General features: G+C 30.9%; 1 pseudogene; it reads left to right on the top strand.

Annotated features, from left to right (window-relative positions):
• Positions 1-613: 613 nt before the first annotated feature.
• LOC111740497 lies at positions 614-732 on the top strand (annotated as a pseudogene).
• Positions 733-18,204: the final 17,472 nt, after the last annotated feature.

Here is an 18,204-nt window from a genome sequence, read left to right as displayed (position 1 = left end):
TCCCATGCTATAAGCGATCACAGCAGAGTTTTCAAACAGTAAAAGATGAAGATGCATAAATCTCTGTTACTCTAAGTCAATGAACCTATAAGTCAATGAACACATTTCAAGCTTGTCCTTTCAGCATAAAGCCGTACCTAAGTTTTTAGTTCAGACATGTGATTACTGTAGCTATATGAAAGAGTGTCAAGGTTGTGCTTTCAGTTGTATTTTCTAAAAAAAAAAAAAAAAAATGTTCTAAGAAATATCTCAAAACTCCTTAAGTAGGTAGACCACTAAAAAGAAACCTACTGTTTTTTTTTTTTAATCTGGAAACTTGAAAACAAACTGAGCCCTATTTTTGATCTAGGCCCAGGCCTAGTTGGTCTGGATCCAGCTTAGGTATATTCTGGATAGCTTTTCTGTAAGCTACGAAAACTTTAAGAAAGTATTAATTGCTGGAAAAATCAGAAAAAAAAAACATATAAACTATGTTTCTCTTGAAGTTTTATTTAAGTAGAAGATAGGCCCAATAATTGTTCCATTTTAACTTAACTGAGTTTAACTACTCAATCTATAGATTCAGCCATAGTTTCTCTTCTCTGTGACCAACCAGATTAGAATATTTTATAGAGTCTATGGCCATGCCACCCTGAACACGCCCGATCTTGTCTGATCTCAGAAGCTAAGCAGAGTTGGGCCTGGTTAGTATTTGGATGGGAGACCACCTAGGAATACCAAGTGCTGTAGGCAAAAAAAAAAAATATATATATATATATATATATATTTTATAGAACAGCTTGCTTTCCTTATAAATGGCTAAAAATTTCAAGGTCTATACTATTGCTACTCAAAACAGATTGATAATTTTAATAAGGTAACAAAATGCTTATTCGACAAATATCCTAGTGCTTATGTTATTCATAAAGTTTTATTTAATTATATATACATGTATATATACACATACATATATATATATGTGTGTATATATATATATATATATGTATATATATACACACATATATATATATGTCTCAACTCATTTAAGCCTCACAAACTTGAATTAGTTGGTCTAGAAAAAATGTTTTGTTATATGACCTCTCAGATCAAATATTCACTTTAGGAAATTCTGAATTCCCATGCATTAGTAATATACTTAATTCCATAATGAGGTTTATCATCTGATGAGCATCATGTATAAATACAGATACTATAATAATAACAATAATTATTATTGTACATTGAGTTATTTTTAAGTGACATTGTAGTTTTTATGTATTACCTCATCTAATTATCTCAAAAATTCTAGGGAGTAGATATTAGTATTATCATTTAAGTTATAAGAAAGCCAAGACTGAAAGAGCCTGGAGATCTCCCCAAGGTCACAGTTATAAAAAGGCAAAAGAATTCAGTCTCAAATCTTTTTACACTGAAACCTATGTTTCTTTTCATTTTACCCCGCTGCCTCTAATTTTAGAGCATAAACCAGTCCCCATTTAGGAAAACATGCTTTCAAATCAAATGAAATAGGAGAAAAGATGCAATAAACAGCTTGAGAGTAAAATCATACATAACTTGAGAATAACCTCATAATTCACAAAACAAATTTGCATCTGTTATTCTAATGTACCGCCTGTGTTATAATAGCATATTTTCATAATTTATTCATGTTGCTACATTATTTTTCTCAACATAAATCCAATGTATACTTCTTTTACTTAGTGAATGTTTTCTAGTAAACCTGACAGAAAGTTTCCTGCTAGCTGACACTGATTGGTAATAGACAATCAGAAAATCTCATTGCTGCCAACATGTTAGAATGTTTTTCTCTGAAGAGCAGTGCCTCATTCATTAGAAGAGACACATTAAAGAAAACTCCGAAAAAGAGACACCGAGCTCGCCATGTAGCAGGCCCTCAATAAATAGAAGGTAGGTGTCGAATGCATGAATGATTAGCAGTAGGTAGGCCAGTGAGGAGACATTTCAGTATTCCTTAAGTCACACTGTCATAGGTTGGATATCCTGAACACAGACTCAGACAGATATGTTTGAAGGAAGTTTATTGGATACTACTCTCAGAAGCAGCACCTGCGAGGGAGTAAAGAAAGCGGGATGGAGCAGAGAGGAAAGTTGAACTACAATGCAGTTGCATCAGAGCTTCAGCCTTCTCCCAGGGAACTGTGGAGCCAGGACAGCCCTTCAAGGTTGTCCACACTGAGGCAATGGGACCCGGCCTTTGGACTCCTCATCAGTCATTGAGATTAGCTGTGATCAGTCAGCATCCAAAAGTCTCAGCAGCTGGTGGAATGAATATCTCAATCATAAAGAGGAGAATCTGTACAGCAGATTATAGCGTTTACTACATACAGCTATTTTTCTTATGCATAGAAGAGAAGTATTCTTTTCGCTGCTTTACACACACACAAACACACACAAAATGCCATTTAAAAAAATCCACCATAGGCTTTCCACGTACATAAATTATTGTTTTATTAAATCATCAAAACAACCCAAGTGGAATATGATTCTCAATCCAGATGAGGAAAATGAGATTCAGAGATGTTAAATAACTTGTCCACAGACAACTATAAACTTTATTCCTGCCACAGCAAGCTGCCATCCTCTTGTGTTTGCTAGAGTGATAGGGGTTTATGCAAGTCAATTTTCTCTTGCTAATGGTGAAGTAGGATTGCTAAAATATGGTGAATTTTGAGAAGTGTCTCGTTTTTAATTTCCTGTCTCGTGTTGTAATACTTGTCTCTGATGTCGTTCCTGATAAGCATTCAGAACACGACTTAAGTTAATTTCTTGATATTTTCTTTTCAATTAAAAAATGAGATTTAAATCTCTTTCTGAAGTTCATTCGCTTTTACAATGTAAGTAAACCCCTAAGGAATAGCATATCAATACATATTTTTAAAATATCTTTATTTCTATTCATTGTAGCTAGAAATACAATATTTTTCAGATGTAATATTTAGTTCAAAACAACAAAAATGTCACCAGTAGGAATGTTTTTGAATTTTTCTGTAAGGAAAGTATAGATATTAAATTAGCTTTATTATTTTAATGTTAAATATTAAAACCTTTTTTTGGTTCTGTTGGAAGAAAACTTATTTTGTATAAGAATAAAAGCAGAAATTAACAGAGCACTTAGATGTAACTATTTCGAAGGCATATTTATTTCATCCCAAGAAAAAAGCTAGAAGAGATGTTAATGCTAAGAAGTGTTTTGAACAAATTGAACATGATTATTTGAGATGAACAATTTGAGATGAACATGTTGATTACTTGCATCAGAAAATATTTATGATTTGATACCATTAGAAGATTTTACAATTAAAAAGTAAAATACTCTGGTGGATGAACCAGAGTATGAACCAACTGTGAATGAGCCAGGGTTAACCTGTTACTCTTCTAGTTTAGCCTCTGAGAATAGGAGAGTTGGGGATACAGAGATAATGCCTATGGGAGTGGGTCAACTGTTCTTCTACTAAGTATCACTGAAATGTTGCTAGCATATTGACTCTTCTGTACTTTGGAATTTTTATCTCTTATGTAGACAAATCGATAATCTGATCCGCCAGTGAAATGAAAATTAGAGATCAATTGCTTAGGTTAGAGATGAGAAAGGCCATATGTACGGTGAAACAATAAATGGATCAAGAACATAGAGACTATAGTTCTTGTCCCACCTATTGACTCTGAGATTTTAAAGAAATCAACTTTAACTCCTTTTAGTAAATTGTGAAAAGATAAATAATAAAATGGCCTTTTTATGCTTTTCTGTGTGTATTATTTTGTTGTTATTGCTGCTGCGAAGGCTGGATTGCTTTGCTTTTATTTGTTTACAAAGCAAATATTTATTTAGCACCTACTATATACCATGAACTGTTCTAGTAAATAACCAGGCAAAATCCCTCTCATGGACCTTGCATTTTAGTTGGGGCTAGGGAAGAGAAAATAAAAAAATAAACATTATAAGCAAATAAATTCTACAGTATGTTACAAGGCGAGAAATGTTATGGAAACAAATAGAGCAGAATAAGAGAATATAAGAAGTGTGAAGGAATGATTCTTTTTTTAAAAGGGAACTCAAGGTAGAGCTCATTATTAGACAAATAGGAAAAAATTAGTTAATCATGTTGTTTTTCAATGAAACACATTTACCTTTTGAAATTCTCCAGAACAATTTTAAAAGCCTAGAAGTTAACTTTCCTTTTATAAAAATTAGATTAATTATTGTTGATTTCAACTTATTTTACTCTCCAAAGAATCAACTCAGCACCTTCACCAAGTCTCTTATTTTACCATTTCAATATATTGATCCTGATTTTAAGTATACTAGTTCCTTTTATTTTTTCTCCTTAGATAAGTTTTATTGTTCTTTCTCTAGCCTCTTGGGCTAAAAGTTCCTTTGCTTTATTTTTATTCTTTCTCATTTAATAATATAAGCATTTAAAACTATGAATATTTATCTGAGTAATTTGGTTATAGCTAAGAAAATTTGATAATGCACTAATAATTGTTATTCTCTACTTTATAATTGCAATTTTAATTTTTATTATACTTGAGTCATTTAGAGAGAGTTTTTTAATGGCCAAGACTTTGTGTTTATATTTTAGTTATTAATTTCTGGTTTATTGTATTATGTTCAACAAAAGAAGTCTGGGTCATTTTATATTTATTCTTATTGAACTTTTCCTCATCTCATATGTAGTTAACTTTAGTAAGTGAGATCTGGAAACTTGAAAATAAAGCACATTTCTGTTAGTATGAAATAGATTTCTATGTTTGGCAAGATAGCTACTGTATATATGACAATGTTTTTGTGAGTTTATCTTATACATCCAATAATTGGTGTAGTATTTATTAAACATTATAGTGTTTATTTTAATGTGCATACTACTTTTGATCAGTTAAAAGACTCTCTTTTACCTGTTCATAAAAAAAGAGTTTAATAAAGTAATGATAAGATAAAAAGTAGACATGAAACATGTTGACAGAATTCACACATACAAAAATGTAGGCCAACACACACACACACACACACACACACACACGTGTGCACACGCACACACAACAAAATAGAAAAAAATGGAAGGAATAAAAAGAGACTAAACACTGAAAAAATACAATAAGAGATATTGATAAATAAATAAAATAGAATAAAAATTTTTTAAATGTTTGAAGTACTGGAGATAAAATAATTAAAATATGTGCAATCAAAAGATAGCCAACATTCATATAATCTAAATTTCCTAAGGAAAACCAAATCAGTTATACATAAATGACAGCCCTCTAAGAAGTTATGTTTCCATGCATAATGATTTGATAAGAAGAGTCTTGGTTTTTACATGTTTACCAATGTCTTATGCAGTTATTGCTCTATTTCCTATCAAAAGTGTCTTGTTCTTGAAGATATATTATTAAATCATTCTATATAGGGATGATAATAAGGGAAAACACAGGATGACTGCAGATTTCTCTGTAGCAACATTCAGTATCAGAAGGTGATTGAGCAATATTTACAAGGCGCTGAAGTTCAAAAGGCTAGAAATTGACATCCAACTAAGCTCTACTTCTATTATAACCCTACAGATAAACAGTTCTGAACAAGCACGATATCTGGTAGTGTTGTTTCCATGAGATTTCTTAAAGAAATTGCTAAGTGCATAATTTTAGCTAACTAAAATATGTCTAGAGAAATACAGCAAAAAGACTAGCAATGAGCATTTAATATATTTAACTGCATAAGGCCAAAATCGTGATAAAAATGGGGGTGAAAAATATTGCAATTTTTAATGCAGAAATGATATGGTTTAAAAATTTTTTAAAATAGAGGAAAAAGTTGAAATAGAGAATAAGACTGCTGTTTAATACATTTTAAAAGAGGGCAATGAAGATACCATTTAAAACAAATAAATCAAGCATTAGAGTAGTAGCATATTTAAGAGCAAAAAAGGGAAACGTTAAGAAAAAGCATGCTATTGACTAGAAAAATAGTAAACTTCTCAACTACAACAGGAATCACAAAAATAATAAATGAAGTCAGATCATAAAGTAAAAGACCTTTAAGAAAAAATCATAAAAAGAAATATTACATATGACAGAATTAAAATTTCACATAGTTGTTATAACATTAAATGTAAATGAGTTTAACTCACCTATTAAAGACAAAATATTCAAATTAGGTCATAATTTAAATACCAACTCCTGAATGTTTGTCAGAGACACACATAAAATATAAAATGAAGTGATTAAGTTTTAAGAATAAGACAAATAGTCAACTGTAAGCAAACAAAAAGCAGTTATAATCTTAACGTCAAACTATATGAATTTCATATCAAGAATATTAAATGTGGCAAATTTCATAATGCCAAAACTATGATTGATAATGAACATAGTACAGTTATGAATGTCATAATTGATATCATATAAAAGCAAAAATTTTATGTTAGAAATTATAAAAAATATAAAGAGTAGCAGTAACAAGATTTTAATTCACTTCATTTATTTCATTACACAGTAAGTTAGAGAAAAATAAATGCTTATGCACGACTTGAATAATATAACTAATAAGCTCAACCTAATTGATGTATATGAATTTTGGTTACTGTAAATAGAGAATATAACTTCTTTCCCAAATGCCCATAGAATATCGACAGTCATTATGGATAGAGCAGAATAAGAGAATATAAGAAGTGTGAAGGAATGATTCTTTTTTTAAAAGGGAACTCAAGGTAGAGCTCATTATTAGACAAATAGGAAAAAATTAGTTAATCATGTTGTTTTTCAATGAAACACATTTACCTTTTGAAATTCTCCAGAACAATTTTAAAAGCCTAGAAGTTAACTTTCCTTTTATAAAAATTAGATTAATTATTGTTGATTTCAACTTATTTTACTCTCCAAAGAATCAACTCAGCACCTTCACCAAGTCTCTTATTTTACCATTTCAATATATTGATCCTGATTTTAAGTATACTAGTTCCTTTTATTTTTTCTCCTTAGATAAGTTTTATTGTTCTTTCTCTAGCCTCTTGGGCTAAAAGTTCCTTTGCTTTATTTTTATTCTTTCTCATTTAATAATATAAGCATTTAAAACTATGACTATTTATCTGAGTAATTTGGTTATAGCTAAGAAAATTTGATAATGCACTAATAATTGTTATTCTCTACTTTATAATTGCAATTTTAATTTTTATTATACTCAAGTCATTTAGAGAGAGTTTTTTAATGGCCAAGACTTTGTGTTTATATTTTAGTTATTAATTTCTGGTTTATTGTATTATGTTCAACAAAAGAAGTCTGGGTCATTTTATATTTATTCTTATTGAACTTTTCCTCATCTCATATGTAGTTAACTTTAGTAAGTGAGATCTGGAAACTTGAAAATAAAGCACATTTCTGTTAGTATGAAATAGATTTCTATGTTTGGCAAGATAGCTACTGTATATATGACAATGTTTTTGTGAGTTTATCTTATACATCCAATAATTGGTGTAGTATTTATTAAACATTATAGTGTTTATTTTAATGTGCATACTACTTTTGATCAGTTAAAAGACTCTCTTTTACCTGTTCATAAAAAAAGAGTTTAATAAAGTAATGATAAGATAAAAAGTAGACATGAAACATGTTGACAGAATTCACACATACAAAAATGTAGGCCAACACACACACACACACACACACACACACACGTGTGCACACGCACACACAACAAAATAGAAAAAAATGGAAGGAATAAAAAGAGACTAAACACTGAAAAAATACAATAAGAGATATTGATAAATAAATAAAATAGAATAAAAATTTTTTAAATGTTTGAAGTACTGGAGATAAAATAATTAAAATATGTGCAATCAAAAGATAGCCAACATTCATATAATCTAAATTTCCTAAGGAAAACCAAATCAGTTATACATAAATGACAGCCCTCTAAGAAGTTATGTTTCCATGCATAATGATTTGATAAGAAGAGTCTTGGTTTTTACATGTTTACCAATGTCTTATGCAGTTATTGCTCTATTTCCTATCAAAAGTGTCTTGTTCTTGAAGATATATTATTAAATCATTCTATATAGGGATGATAATAAGGGAAAACACAGGATGACTGCAGATTTCTCTGTAGCAACATTCAGTATCAGAAGGTGATTGAGCAATATTTACAAGGCGCTGAAGTTCAAAAGGCTAGAAATTGACATCCAACTAAGCTCTACTTCTATTATAACCCTACAGATAAACAGTTCTGAACAAGCACGATATCTGGTAGTGTTGTTTCCATGAGATTTCTTAAAGAAATTGCTAAGTGCATAATTTTAGCTAACTAAAATATGTCTAGAGAAATACAGCAAAAAGACTAGCAATGAGCATTTAATATATTTAACTGCATAAGGCCAAAATCGTGATAAAAATGGGGGTGAAAAATATTGCAATTTTTAATGCAGAAATGATATGGTTTAAAAATTTTTTAAAATAGAGGAAAAAGTTGAAATAGAGAATAAGACTGCTGTTTAATACATTTTAAAAGAGGGCAATGAAGATACCATTTAAAACAAATAAATCAAGCATTAGAGTAGTAGCATATTTAAGAGCAAAAAAGGGAAACGTTAAGAAAAAGCATGCTATTGACTAGAAAAATAGTAAACTTCTCAACTACAACAGGAATCACAAAAATAATAAATGAAGTCAGATCATAAAGTAAAAGACCTTTAAGAAAAAATCATAAAAAGAAATATTACATATGACAGAATTAAAATTTCACATAGTTGTTATAACATTAAATGTAAATGAGTTTAACTCACCTATTAAAGACAAAATATTCAAATTAGGTCATAATTTAAATACCAACTCCTGAATGTTTGTCAGAGACACACATAAAATATAAAATGAAGTGATTAAGTTTTAAGAATAAGACAAATAGTCAACTGTAAGCAAACAAAAAGCAGTTATAATCTTAACGTCAAACTATATGAATTTCATATCAAGAATATTAAATGTGGCAAATTTCATAATGCCAAAACTATGATTGATAATGAACATAGTACAGTTATGAATGTCATAATTGATATCATATAAAAGCAAAAATTTTATGTTAGAAATTATAAAAAATATAAAGAGTAGCAGTAACAAGATTTTAATTCACTTCATTTATTTCATTACACAGTAAGTTAGAGAAAAATAAATGCTTATGCAAGACTTGAATAATATAACTAATAAGCTCAACCTAATTGATGTATATGAATTTTGGTTACTGTAAATAGAGAATATAACTTCTTTCCCAAATGCCCATAGAATATCGACAGTCATTATGGTAATACAATGGATCATTACTCAGCCATAAAAAAGAATGAAATCTTGCCATTTGTGAAATGGATAGACCTAGAAAGTATTATGTTAAGTGAAATAAGTCTGACAGAGAAAGACAAATACTTGATGATCTCACTTATATGTGGAGTCTAAAAAACAAAACAAATGAACAAACAAAACAAAACAAAACAGAAACAAACTCATATACAGAGAATACATTGACAGTTTCCAGAGGAGAGAAGAGTCAGGGGAGAGATGGAAAAGGGGAAGGGAATTAAGTACAGATTTCCAATTATAAAACAAATCATGGGGATGTAGCATATAACATAGGGAATAGAGTCAAGAACATAGTAATAACTATGTATGGTGACATATGGTTACTAGATTTATTGTGGTTATCGCTTTGGAAGGTATATAAATGTTGTACGCCTGAAACTGATACTGTATGTTAATTATAATTAAAATAAACTTAAAAAATATTAACAGTCATTGACTATTGAGAAGGTTGTAGAATATGATCAATAAAATAGGTCTGACCGGTACATACAAACTCTAGCCAAAGGGAGAAAACATTAATCAATGCTTCTGTAATTTTATATACAAAATATCTAGAATAGAATAAAAAATTGCCAGATATGCCAAGATACAGAACCAAATTAACTTAAAAACTAAAGAAAAAACGAAACAATAATAGACCCAAAGATGATTGAGATATTGCAGTTACTAGACATGGATTTTAAATAACTATAATTTAAATAACTATGAGTATAGATAAAAAGTAAAAATGGATTGCCATAGAATTGGAATCTACATAGAAAATTAAATAAAAATTATAGATATAGAAATTAAAATTTCTATTACTGAAATTAAATATTTCATAGATAGATTTACAACCAAATGAGACATGATGAAACTAGTATTAGAATAGCTATAAAATATATAAAACATATAAAAACTATAAAAAAAGACATTAACAAATGAAGAAAGTTTTTGAAGTTCCAGAAATAGAAATTATGAGGCAGAGCAATAAAGAATACTAGCCAAGAATTTTCCAAAATTGATAAAAGACATCAAGCCAAAGATTCAAGAACTCTTCATACTTTAAACAGGAGAAAACAAACAACAACAACAAAAAGAATGGAAGAAAGAAAGAAAAAGCAAAAGAAATCACACCTAGCCACATGCTTTGCGGGATGAAATGGGTGATGTCTGGGACGGAGCACAAGGGACACATCTAGAATGCTTTTAATATTCTACATCTTGAGCCAGATGGTGGCTACACAGGTATTATCACTGTGTAAAAATTCATAGAGTTCAAGATTTGTGCCTTTTACAGTATGCATAATACACTTTAATTTAAAAAGTTTAAAAAATATATTTGTTTCCTTTTTAGCAAGCTATCCCCTCCTTCTATGTGCCCTGTTCACTCCTGAACATCGTAGGAGGCAGAATGAATAACAGTAGAAGAAACAGGATGTAACACCATATAGGAACTGAAAAGTAAAATCTTTCCCTTCTTGCTTAGCAGATTTGAGAAATAAAGACAGACAGGAATAGGAGGGAATGAATATAATACATGTCGTCTTCTCATCCTCTTTTAGCTCTGAGGAGGAATGTTCAGTAAAATATATTAAACTATGTTTAGAGAGACCAGATCCAATGGAAAGATTGTAGATGCTGCTGGGATTCTCTCCCTATCATGTTCAGGCAGCTTAAATCCTCTGGGAGAGGATCCCCTCACACGATTGATATTAACATGGTAGAGGACGGTGGTGCTGCACCATTTGTGAAAGATGTTAAGATAAATGACCCGAGTGAGGCAGCCCTCCAGGCTTCCTATAAAGTGTGTGCAGGAGCCCCACAAGTTGCTACACGTACCAGTGAGGGCATGTGGGAGTGAAGGGGTGAGGGGGATGTCTTACAGGAGAGCAAGTATCAGGACAAAGTGGCTGCTATGTATGGGGATTTATAACTCAGAGGGTGAGCTTCTATAGGGGCTGCCAATAGTCACTTCCAAAAGCCAGAAGGCATCAGTGCCATAGTCATACCTCAGTGTTCACCTATACAAAAAGCAAAATCAAATCAGCTACTGTCCAACAGAAATCAATGAGTATTTAGGGGACTGGCAAATATTGGAAGTCCCTTCCTGCCTTTCTACTATAAGGACAAAACAGCTCCCTCTTAGATTTCCAGACTCTGATATGCAAAGAGGAAGGAAGTTGGGTGTAACTGTAAAAGACCAAACATTTTCCTAAAAAAAGTGAGCAGTCTTAAAGAGCTAAATCAGTTTCAATAAAGAATCTAACTTTGGCTAAACTGAACATTTAAGCAGAAGGAGACGCTGTATGAACTGGCACGTGAAAAAGATCAGATCACTGTAGGAATAAAGATGTCACATATTTTTTAGCATGTGAGAGCATAGGGCATAAATTTATGACCCCACTATAGCAAAGAAATCAATTAAATAATATACACAATTTCATACCTTCTAAACTAACAAAAATCTAAAAGACTAATAATTCCAAATACTAGAAAAGTTATGGTAAGTTTATTGTACTTATACACTAATGACAGAATAAATTAGAACATAATTTGGCAAAATTTATAAATTACAAGTAGATTCATAAATTATAAATTAGATTCATGATAATATGTCCTTCCTAAGGAACTATTTCATGGAAATCATTGTAGTATTATTTATAAAAGAAAATAATTAAGAGCAACTTAAATGGCCAATAACAGAAAATAATTTAATAAATTCTGCTATATAAACTCTGAAATATTAGATAGTCATTAAGATGTATGATTATTAAAAACAATGTTGGTATATGGAATTACTTAGTGGAAAAACAAAATAGAATATCAAATTATACATTATATTAAGCTTATAACAATATAGAAATTTTGTATGCATTTAAGTAAAGTCTAGGATAACAATGGAAAAAGAAAATTAGTTTAACCATGGAAAATGAGAAAATAAAAGATGGTTTGCCCACCTTTGAAAAAAATATTTTTGTAATTGTAATATTATTTCACAATTTTAAATATAAAATAAAAGCCAATCATCTATATTAGAAATCAGACTCTGACTTTACACCTTTAATTTGCTGCCCTCTTTTTGAGAACAGCGAAGTAGAAGTATGAGCCTTGAAGACCCATTACTTAGGTGTGATTCTTGTCTTCACTCAGCCGTCATGAGATTTCAGGCAAGTTCCCTAACCTCTTTGTCACAATTTCTTCATTTGTAAAACAGGATGATAGTAATATCTACCTAACAGTGTATTGGAGAGAATTAGATAAATTTTTATAAAGCACTTAGAAAAAGTCTCAGCAATTAGTAAGCATTCTGAGAGACTTAATTATTGTTTTCTTGTTGATACTGTTGTGGTTTTTCTGTTATTGTTGTGAACCATACGTTGTCATTCCTAAACAAAGCATGTGGCAAATACTAAATGATTCTGAAATTGACTTAGCTTCACAATTTAGTGAGTCTGAGTACATCTGTCTTTTTGTTTTGATTCCTTTTGTTTGTTTGCAGCACAGTTAATGGGTACAGTCTTTCCTGTTGATATTGAATGGGCAATTTTAGTAGCAAATAAATTGAGTTATTTTAAATTAGAATGTCCTTTTTCTTCTTAGCAATGTCTTATATTAGTACTGAGAAAGAAATAAGTACTGAGTTCATACAACTGACTGATATGTTCAAACAAATGTTCAAGTATCTGAATTTCCCACTTTTCAGCATGTGGGAAACTCAATCATTTCACGTTAAAACATGAGATTTTTAGAGGTTCTTCACTTCCTAATCATCCTATATGTGTACAGAAATAAAACCACTGGAATATATTTTATATTTGGGTAGTTTCCTCAAATAGTCTGATTGTGAGCATGTCCATGTTTGTTTTGTTTCTGAGATGAAAAGAAAGTTTGACTCCACACATAAATAAAGTCATTACCTAACTGACGAATTATTAATTATTGGTTTATATGGTCTCTATGGAGCATTCTAAACTGGGGGAATATTGTTTAAGTGCTATTATTTATTTCAACTTTCACCTCACTTTTACAACTTTTTCTATGCCTGTAAGAACACTGCTTCCCCAAAGATCTCAAATAAGTACTTGAATAAAACTACAATATAAGCATAGCTATAAAGAATGCATTTAATTTCAAGGGCCGCTATAAAGAATTTTGCAAATGGCATGAGAGGGTCCTTTTATTGTTCCCAATTTCATTACATAGCTTTCCTAACAGCCCTCCCGAGAGCAGAGCAAGGCTAGTGTCAATCCTTTTTATCAATCCACTCAGTTGCAAAAGAAGAACATTATCCTGACATTCTGGGTACGTTCTAGCTATTTGCAGTGTTCCCCATTGTAACTTTCTCTCAAATATGGGGCTGAACACAGATGCAGTTTCCGAGGAACCTGAAAGTGCTGTTGGCATTAATGGGATACGCTCAAATTTTGTCCAAGTAAGGGGAAAACAATCCATTAGCTAAAAAATAAATGTGTTTTAGAATCGGCACCAGCCCCCAGATAAGTGGTAAAAAGATGTTTTACTTCTCCTCTTCTGAAAAAGTTTCTCACTGAAAGCCCATCTGGACCAGATTTCACTCAGATATCTGTGAAGGCTCATATGATAAGGCATTAGATCCCTCCTTCGAATTCAGGATATATCAAATTGGGGTCCAGAATTTCAGAGTGCCACAAATGATCTGCTAAAATTTTTATTTTTGTTCTTTTGTGATGGTTATAATCTCAGGGAAAAAAAAAAAAAAAACTAGACAAAAATGGTGGAAGAACTGCACAATCGTGAGGCACATGTTAACTTGAGAATGCCAAATGCAGCTGAGCATTTGCCTTGGTCACCAGTTTTGTGCTCATCTTTCCAGAGCAATTGTGTCTTAACAGCAAACATTTTTTTATTAAATGTTTTGGAGTCTCAAAGACGATATACCCAGGGAAAGAAGACAGACACAAAAGCATGCACTTTGTATTATTTCATTTATATGAATTTCAGGAAGAAGCAAAACTAGCTTCAAAATAGTGCTGACATCTGTGGTAAGGGAATGGATGGTGGACAGTTTTAACTGAGAAAGAATATGAAGGAGCAATTTGGAGTGTTATAAATATTTTACATCTTGACTCATGAAGTTATTACTTTGGTGAATAAAATACAAATAATGTGTATAAAATTCAGATAACTTTACATTTGATTCATGTACATTTCTGTTACACTTCAATAATTTTTCAAAATATGAATATTGTTAGTTTGAAGTGGTTTGATTTATTTTGTTACATTGTTTATGTGCCTTTGTAAATATTTTTGTTACATGGTATATAAAAACTATAAACATAAGGAATTTATACCTACTGTTAAGTTTGCACACTTAACTATAGGTATGCTATAATTTAAAAAGTTCACTTTGGCATTCTGGGTCAAGGAGAAAATTTTCCCTTTAAAGAAGATGTGTACAATCTGAGATATAAAGCCTTGAGCTATGACACTTGTCACAAAATAATTCCTCCCATACAGGAGGGATCTGGGGATACAAACCTGTTATCTCCTGGGTATTGTCCCTGAGTCATAAAGAGATCCCATCTGGGTCTAAGAAGTGATTTATACTTGCTGCTGTGACTTAATAGGGCCTCCAGCATACAGCATTTCTCCTTTTACTTTTGTGCTAGCATCAGACAACTGTCCAGTGTTCTACCTAATTCTCCTCATTGGTCCTGTTGAAAAACCAGGTAAAGAGATGGGAAGACTGAGGAGCAAGGACTGTGGATTTAGAACCAATGCCAGCTTGCCAATAAACAGTTTGACCTTGAGCAAATTACTTAATCTATCTAAGCCTCAGTTTTCTCACATTCTAATCAAGAAAAGGTACTTTACAGGGATTTTTGAAGCCTTTATGTAAAAATATGTAAAGCACCCAATACAGTAACTGGTGTGGTAAGTGCTCAAAAAAACAAAATAACTATGACACAATAATTAAATTAGAGACACTAATACTGACAAAGGGCTTAAAGTGTAAAATGCATGGCTTTACCAAAGGTATTTTAGGGCTGCTTTATAAGTGCTCAGAGTGTCAATTCCACCCAAACCTAAATTCTAGGCTATATTTCCAAGGACTGAGAAGTCAGAAGGCTTCAATGTGGATGGGATATACTGTATAGCATTTTTTGTACTTTTGGGGTTCTTCACTGTAGATGGAACCTACCACTGCAGAATGGGACAGCCTACTGAATGTGACTTCCAGCTATTCAGATGACATAAATATAAAAACATGTTTTGAAGTTTTGCTTAAAAAAAAAGAACTCTAACTCAGTGAATAGAACTTGTCAATTAACAATTATACTGAATTTATATCTTAAATGGCTACATTTGATATAGTATTTTTTATGTGTTTCAACAACAATTATTTAGAAAATAATTATAAGAAACCAGAATTGTGCTGAAAGAAACCAAAGATTGTTATACAAATACAGGAACAAAAAATAATAAAATAAAAGCTAACAAAGAGTGAATAGGCTCATTAAGCATCTGAAGTTCCAGATACCTTCACGAGTGTTTGACAGGAGCTGAATCATAGGCTGTATGATATGATATACAAGACAGGATTTATTAGTTATTAAAATCAAGAAAGGATCTCAGCCATTTTTATTAATACTTTATGGTAGTCCAACAAGGAGGAATTACTTACCAAACCCCCTGAAGAACTGAGTGAACTGAACTGTGAGATGTATTTTAGAATGACCATTTTCTTGCTAAAACATTATTTCTCGTGAATTTGAAATAGACCTGATTTTCCAGGTAATAACCAGCCAGTATGTCCTACTGCTCATCACTAACCAAAACTTGGGCAAATGTTGTGTGGTTTCTTTTTTACTCATTGCTCATGTAGCATGATACTCAAATATGATAAAAATTGTCAGAGTTCCAGGTGTTTTATTTTGAAAATATCATGTTTCTAGACATGTAGAAAGGTATAAATTTTATTTTTTAAGTCTTTATCCAATTTTATTCAACTATATGGCATGTTGTGGACAAATCTAATTCATCAGAAGTATATGATCATTTATGCAACTTTGTCAATGTTTTGAATATATTTAATTTAGTAACTACATAATTTCTTCAGACTATTTCTCCAGGGCTGCTATAATTATAGAATTTTAGAATGTAAAAATAATAAAATATATTTCCAGAATATAAATGTTTTTTAAAAAACTCAGAAACACATATAAATGTTTGCCAACATTTCAAACATTTAACGCAGCCTTCTGAAAATTAACCATTGATAGAGGTTCACAGAGTTTAAGTCAAAAACCCTTGTTTTTGACTGTTGATTATAAAGAATTCCAAACCAATAAGCACTTCAACAATTTTATTGTTTACCTACTACACGTAAGAACTGGGTCAAGCCCTGGTGATATTGTATGAGCAAGACCTAGTTCATGAGGTTTAGGAGAATTGAAATATTGTTAGTTAGCAAAAAATTAAAGTCATTTGCAAACATACGTCTATTCATCATATTCCATAATTCCTGAAAACTGAGAATATAGTAGACACACATTACATATTTAATGAATGAATGAACAAATGAAAAAATGGTTCTGATAAAGAATATTAGGTAACTGACCCTAAAACTCCCATGACTTAAGTCCAGTTTATTCTGGTTCCAGAGGCTGTAACATTAATCAAGTGAGGGTTTGGAGAAATAGATACATAGATGCATATATCAGTGTTCACTAAAGCTCTTCTTCCTTGTAGGACCTGGAACTCCAGTTTCCTCACTCCCATTGCTGAAAATTCTGCTCAGATTCTCAGCTTTCCAGTCGCTAATGATAGAGGAAAATCAATGCCAAATATCAGTCTCATCTTTTTGTCCTTCTCTTAAGATCTTAACTTCTCCAATCTTTACTGTCTGTGTAGTAGTCCAAAGTGTTTAAACTGATATTTTATGTTTTATTCAGGTTTCTAGTTGCTCTCAAGCTAATTTAATTTTTTAAAATGCTAATAAGGACTGGGATTTTAACAGCAAAACAGGTTACAATACAAAACACAAATCTTCAAATAATAAATTTCCTGGTTGGTTTTTTCCCCCATTAGTAAAAGTATTAAGACTATAAAAACTTCGCCAAAATTTTTTTAGCAGTATATGGCCAAATATGATCTCCAGAGTCCTTGCATGAGACCTACTGAAGTATTACTAAACACATAGTTTCTGAGACCAATTCCAAATGTACTGAATCAGAATACTGGGTAGAATTGAAAATTTTCATTTTTAATTGATTTCCTGGCTTATTCCTATGTTTATTAGAATTTAAAACTTACTATTTTAGGTGGTGAACACACAATGCAATATATATATGACATATTATTAAATTATACACTTGAAACCTATGTAAAATTTTATTAACCATGTCACCCCAATTAAAAAAAGAATATTGATCCTGTTGTGTGCAGAGATAGTTGACTACATAAGATATTTGCTTATTATTTGATAAAGAAAAATCACTGCATTTAAAAATGTACTTTCACAATATGAATTTCTTATAATCTGATATGCGTAACAGTATAATATAGAGTTAAATAAAAACTCAAATTTTTCATATCTGTTTTAGACAGATATATCAGCAAAACACTATTATTTTTATTTTCAAATAAAGGTTTTAATTCTTAGAAAGAAATGAAATCTACTCATTTTTTATGTCCCAGAGTTTTTAAATTGTCATATTATCAAGGTTTTGTTTTTGTTTATTTGTTTTGCTAAAGAAGAGTTAAAATAAAGCAATAATGATTTTTAGTATAAGTTTTAGAGAATAAAGCCTAGAAGGCCTATTGTGTGGTTTTATACATTCTTATTGCAAACTGCATTATTTTTTTACAAGTAAAAGCTACTGGACTTAA

This window comes from Pteropus vampyrus, unplaced genomic scaffold, assembly GCF_000151845.1.
Source record: "Pteropus vampyrus isolate Shadow unplaced genomic scaffold, Pvam_2.0 Scaffold64, whole genome shotgun sequence".
Taxonomy (NCBI): Eukaryota; Metazoa; Chordata; class Mammalia; order Chiroptera; family Pteropodidae; genus Pteropus; species Pteropus vampyrus.
Note: the sequence above shows the minus strand (reverse complement) of the source record. Positions and strands in the feature narration are given on the sequence as shown.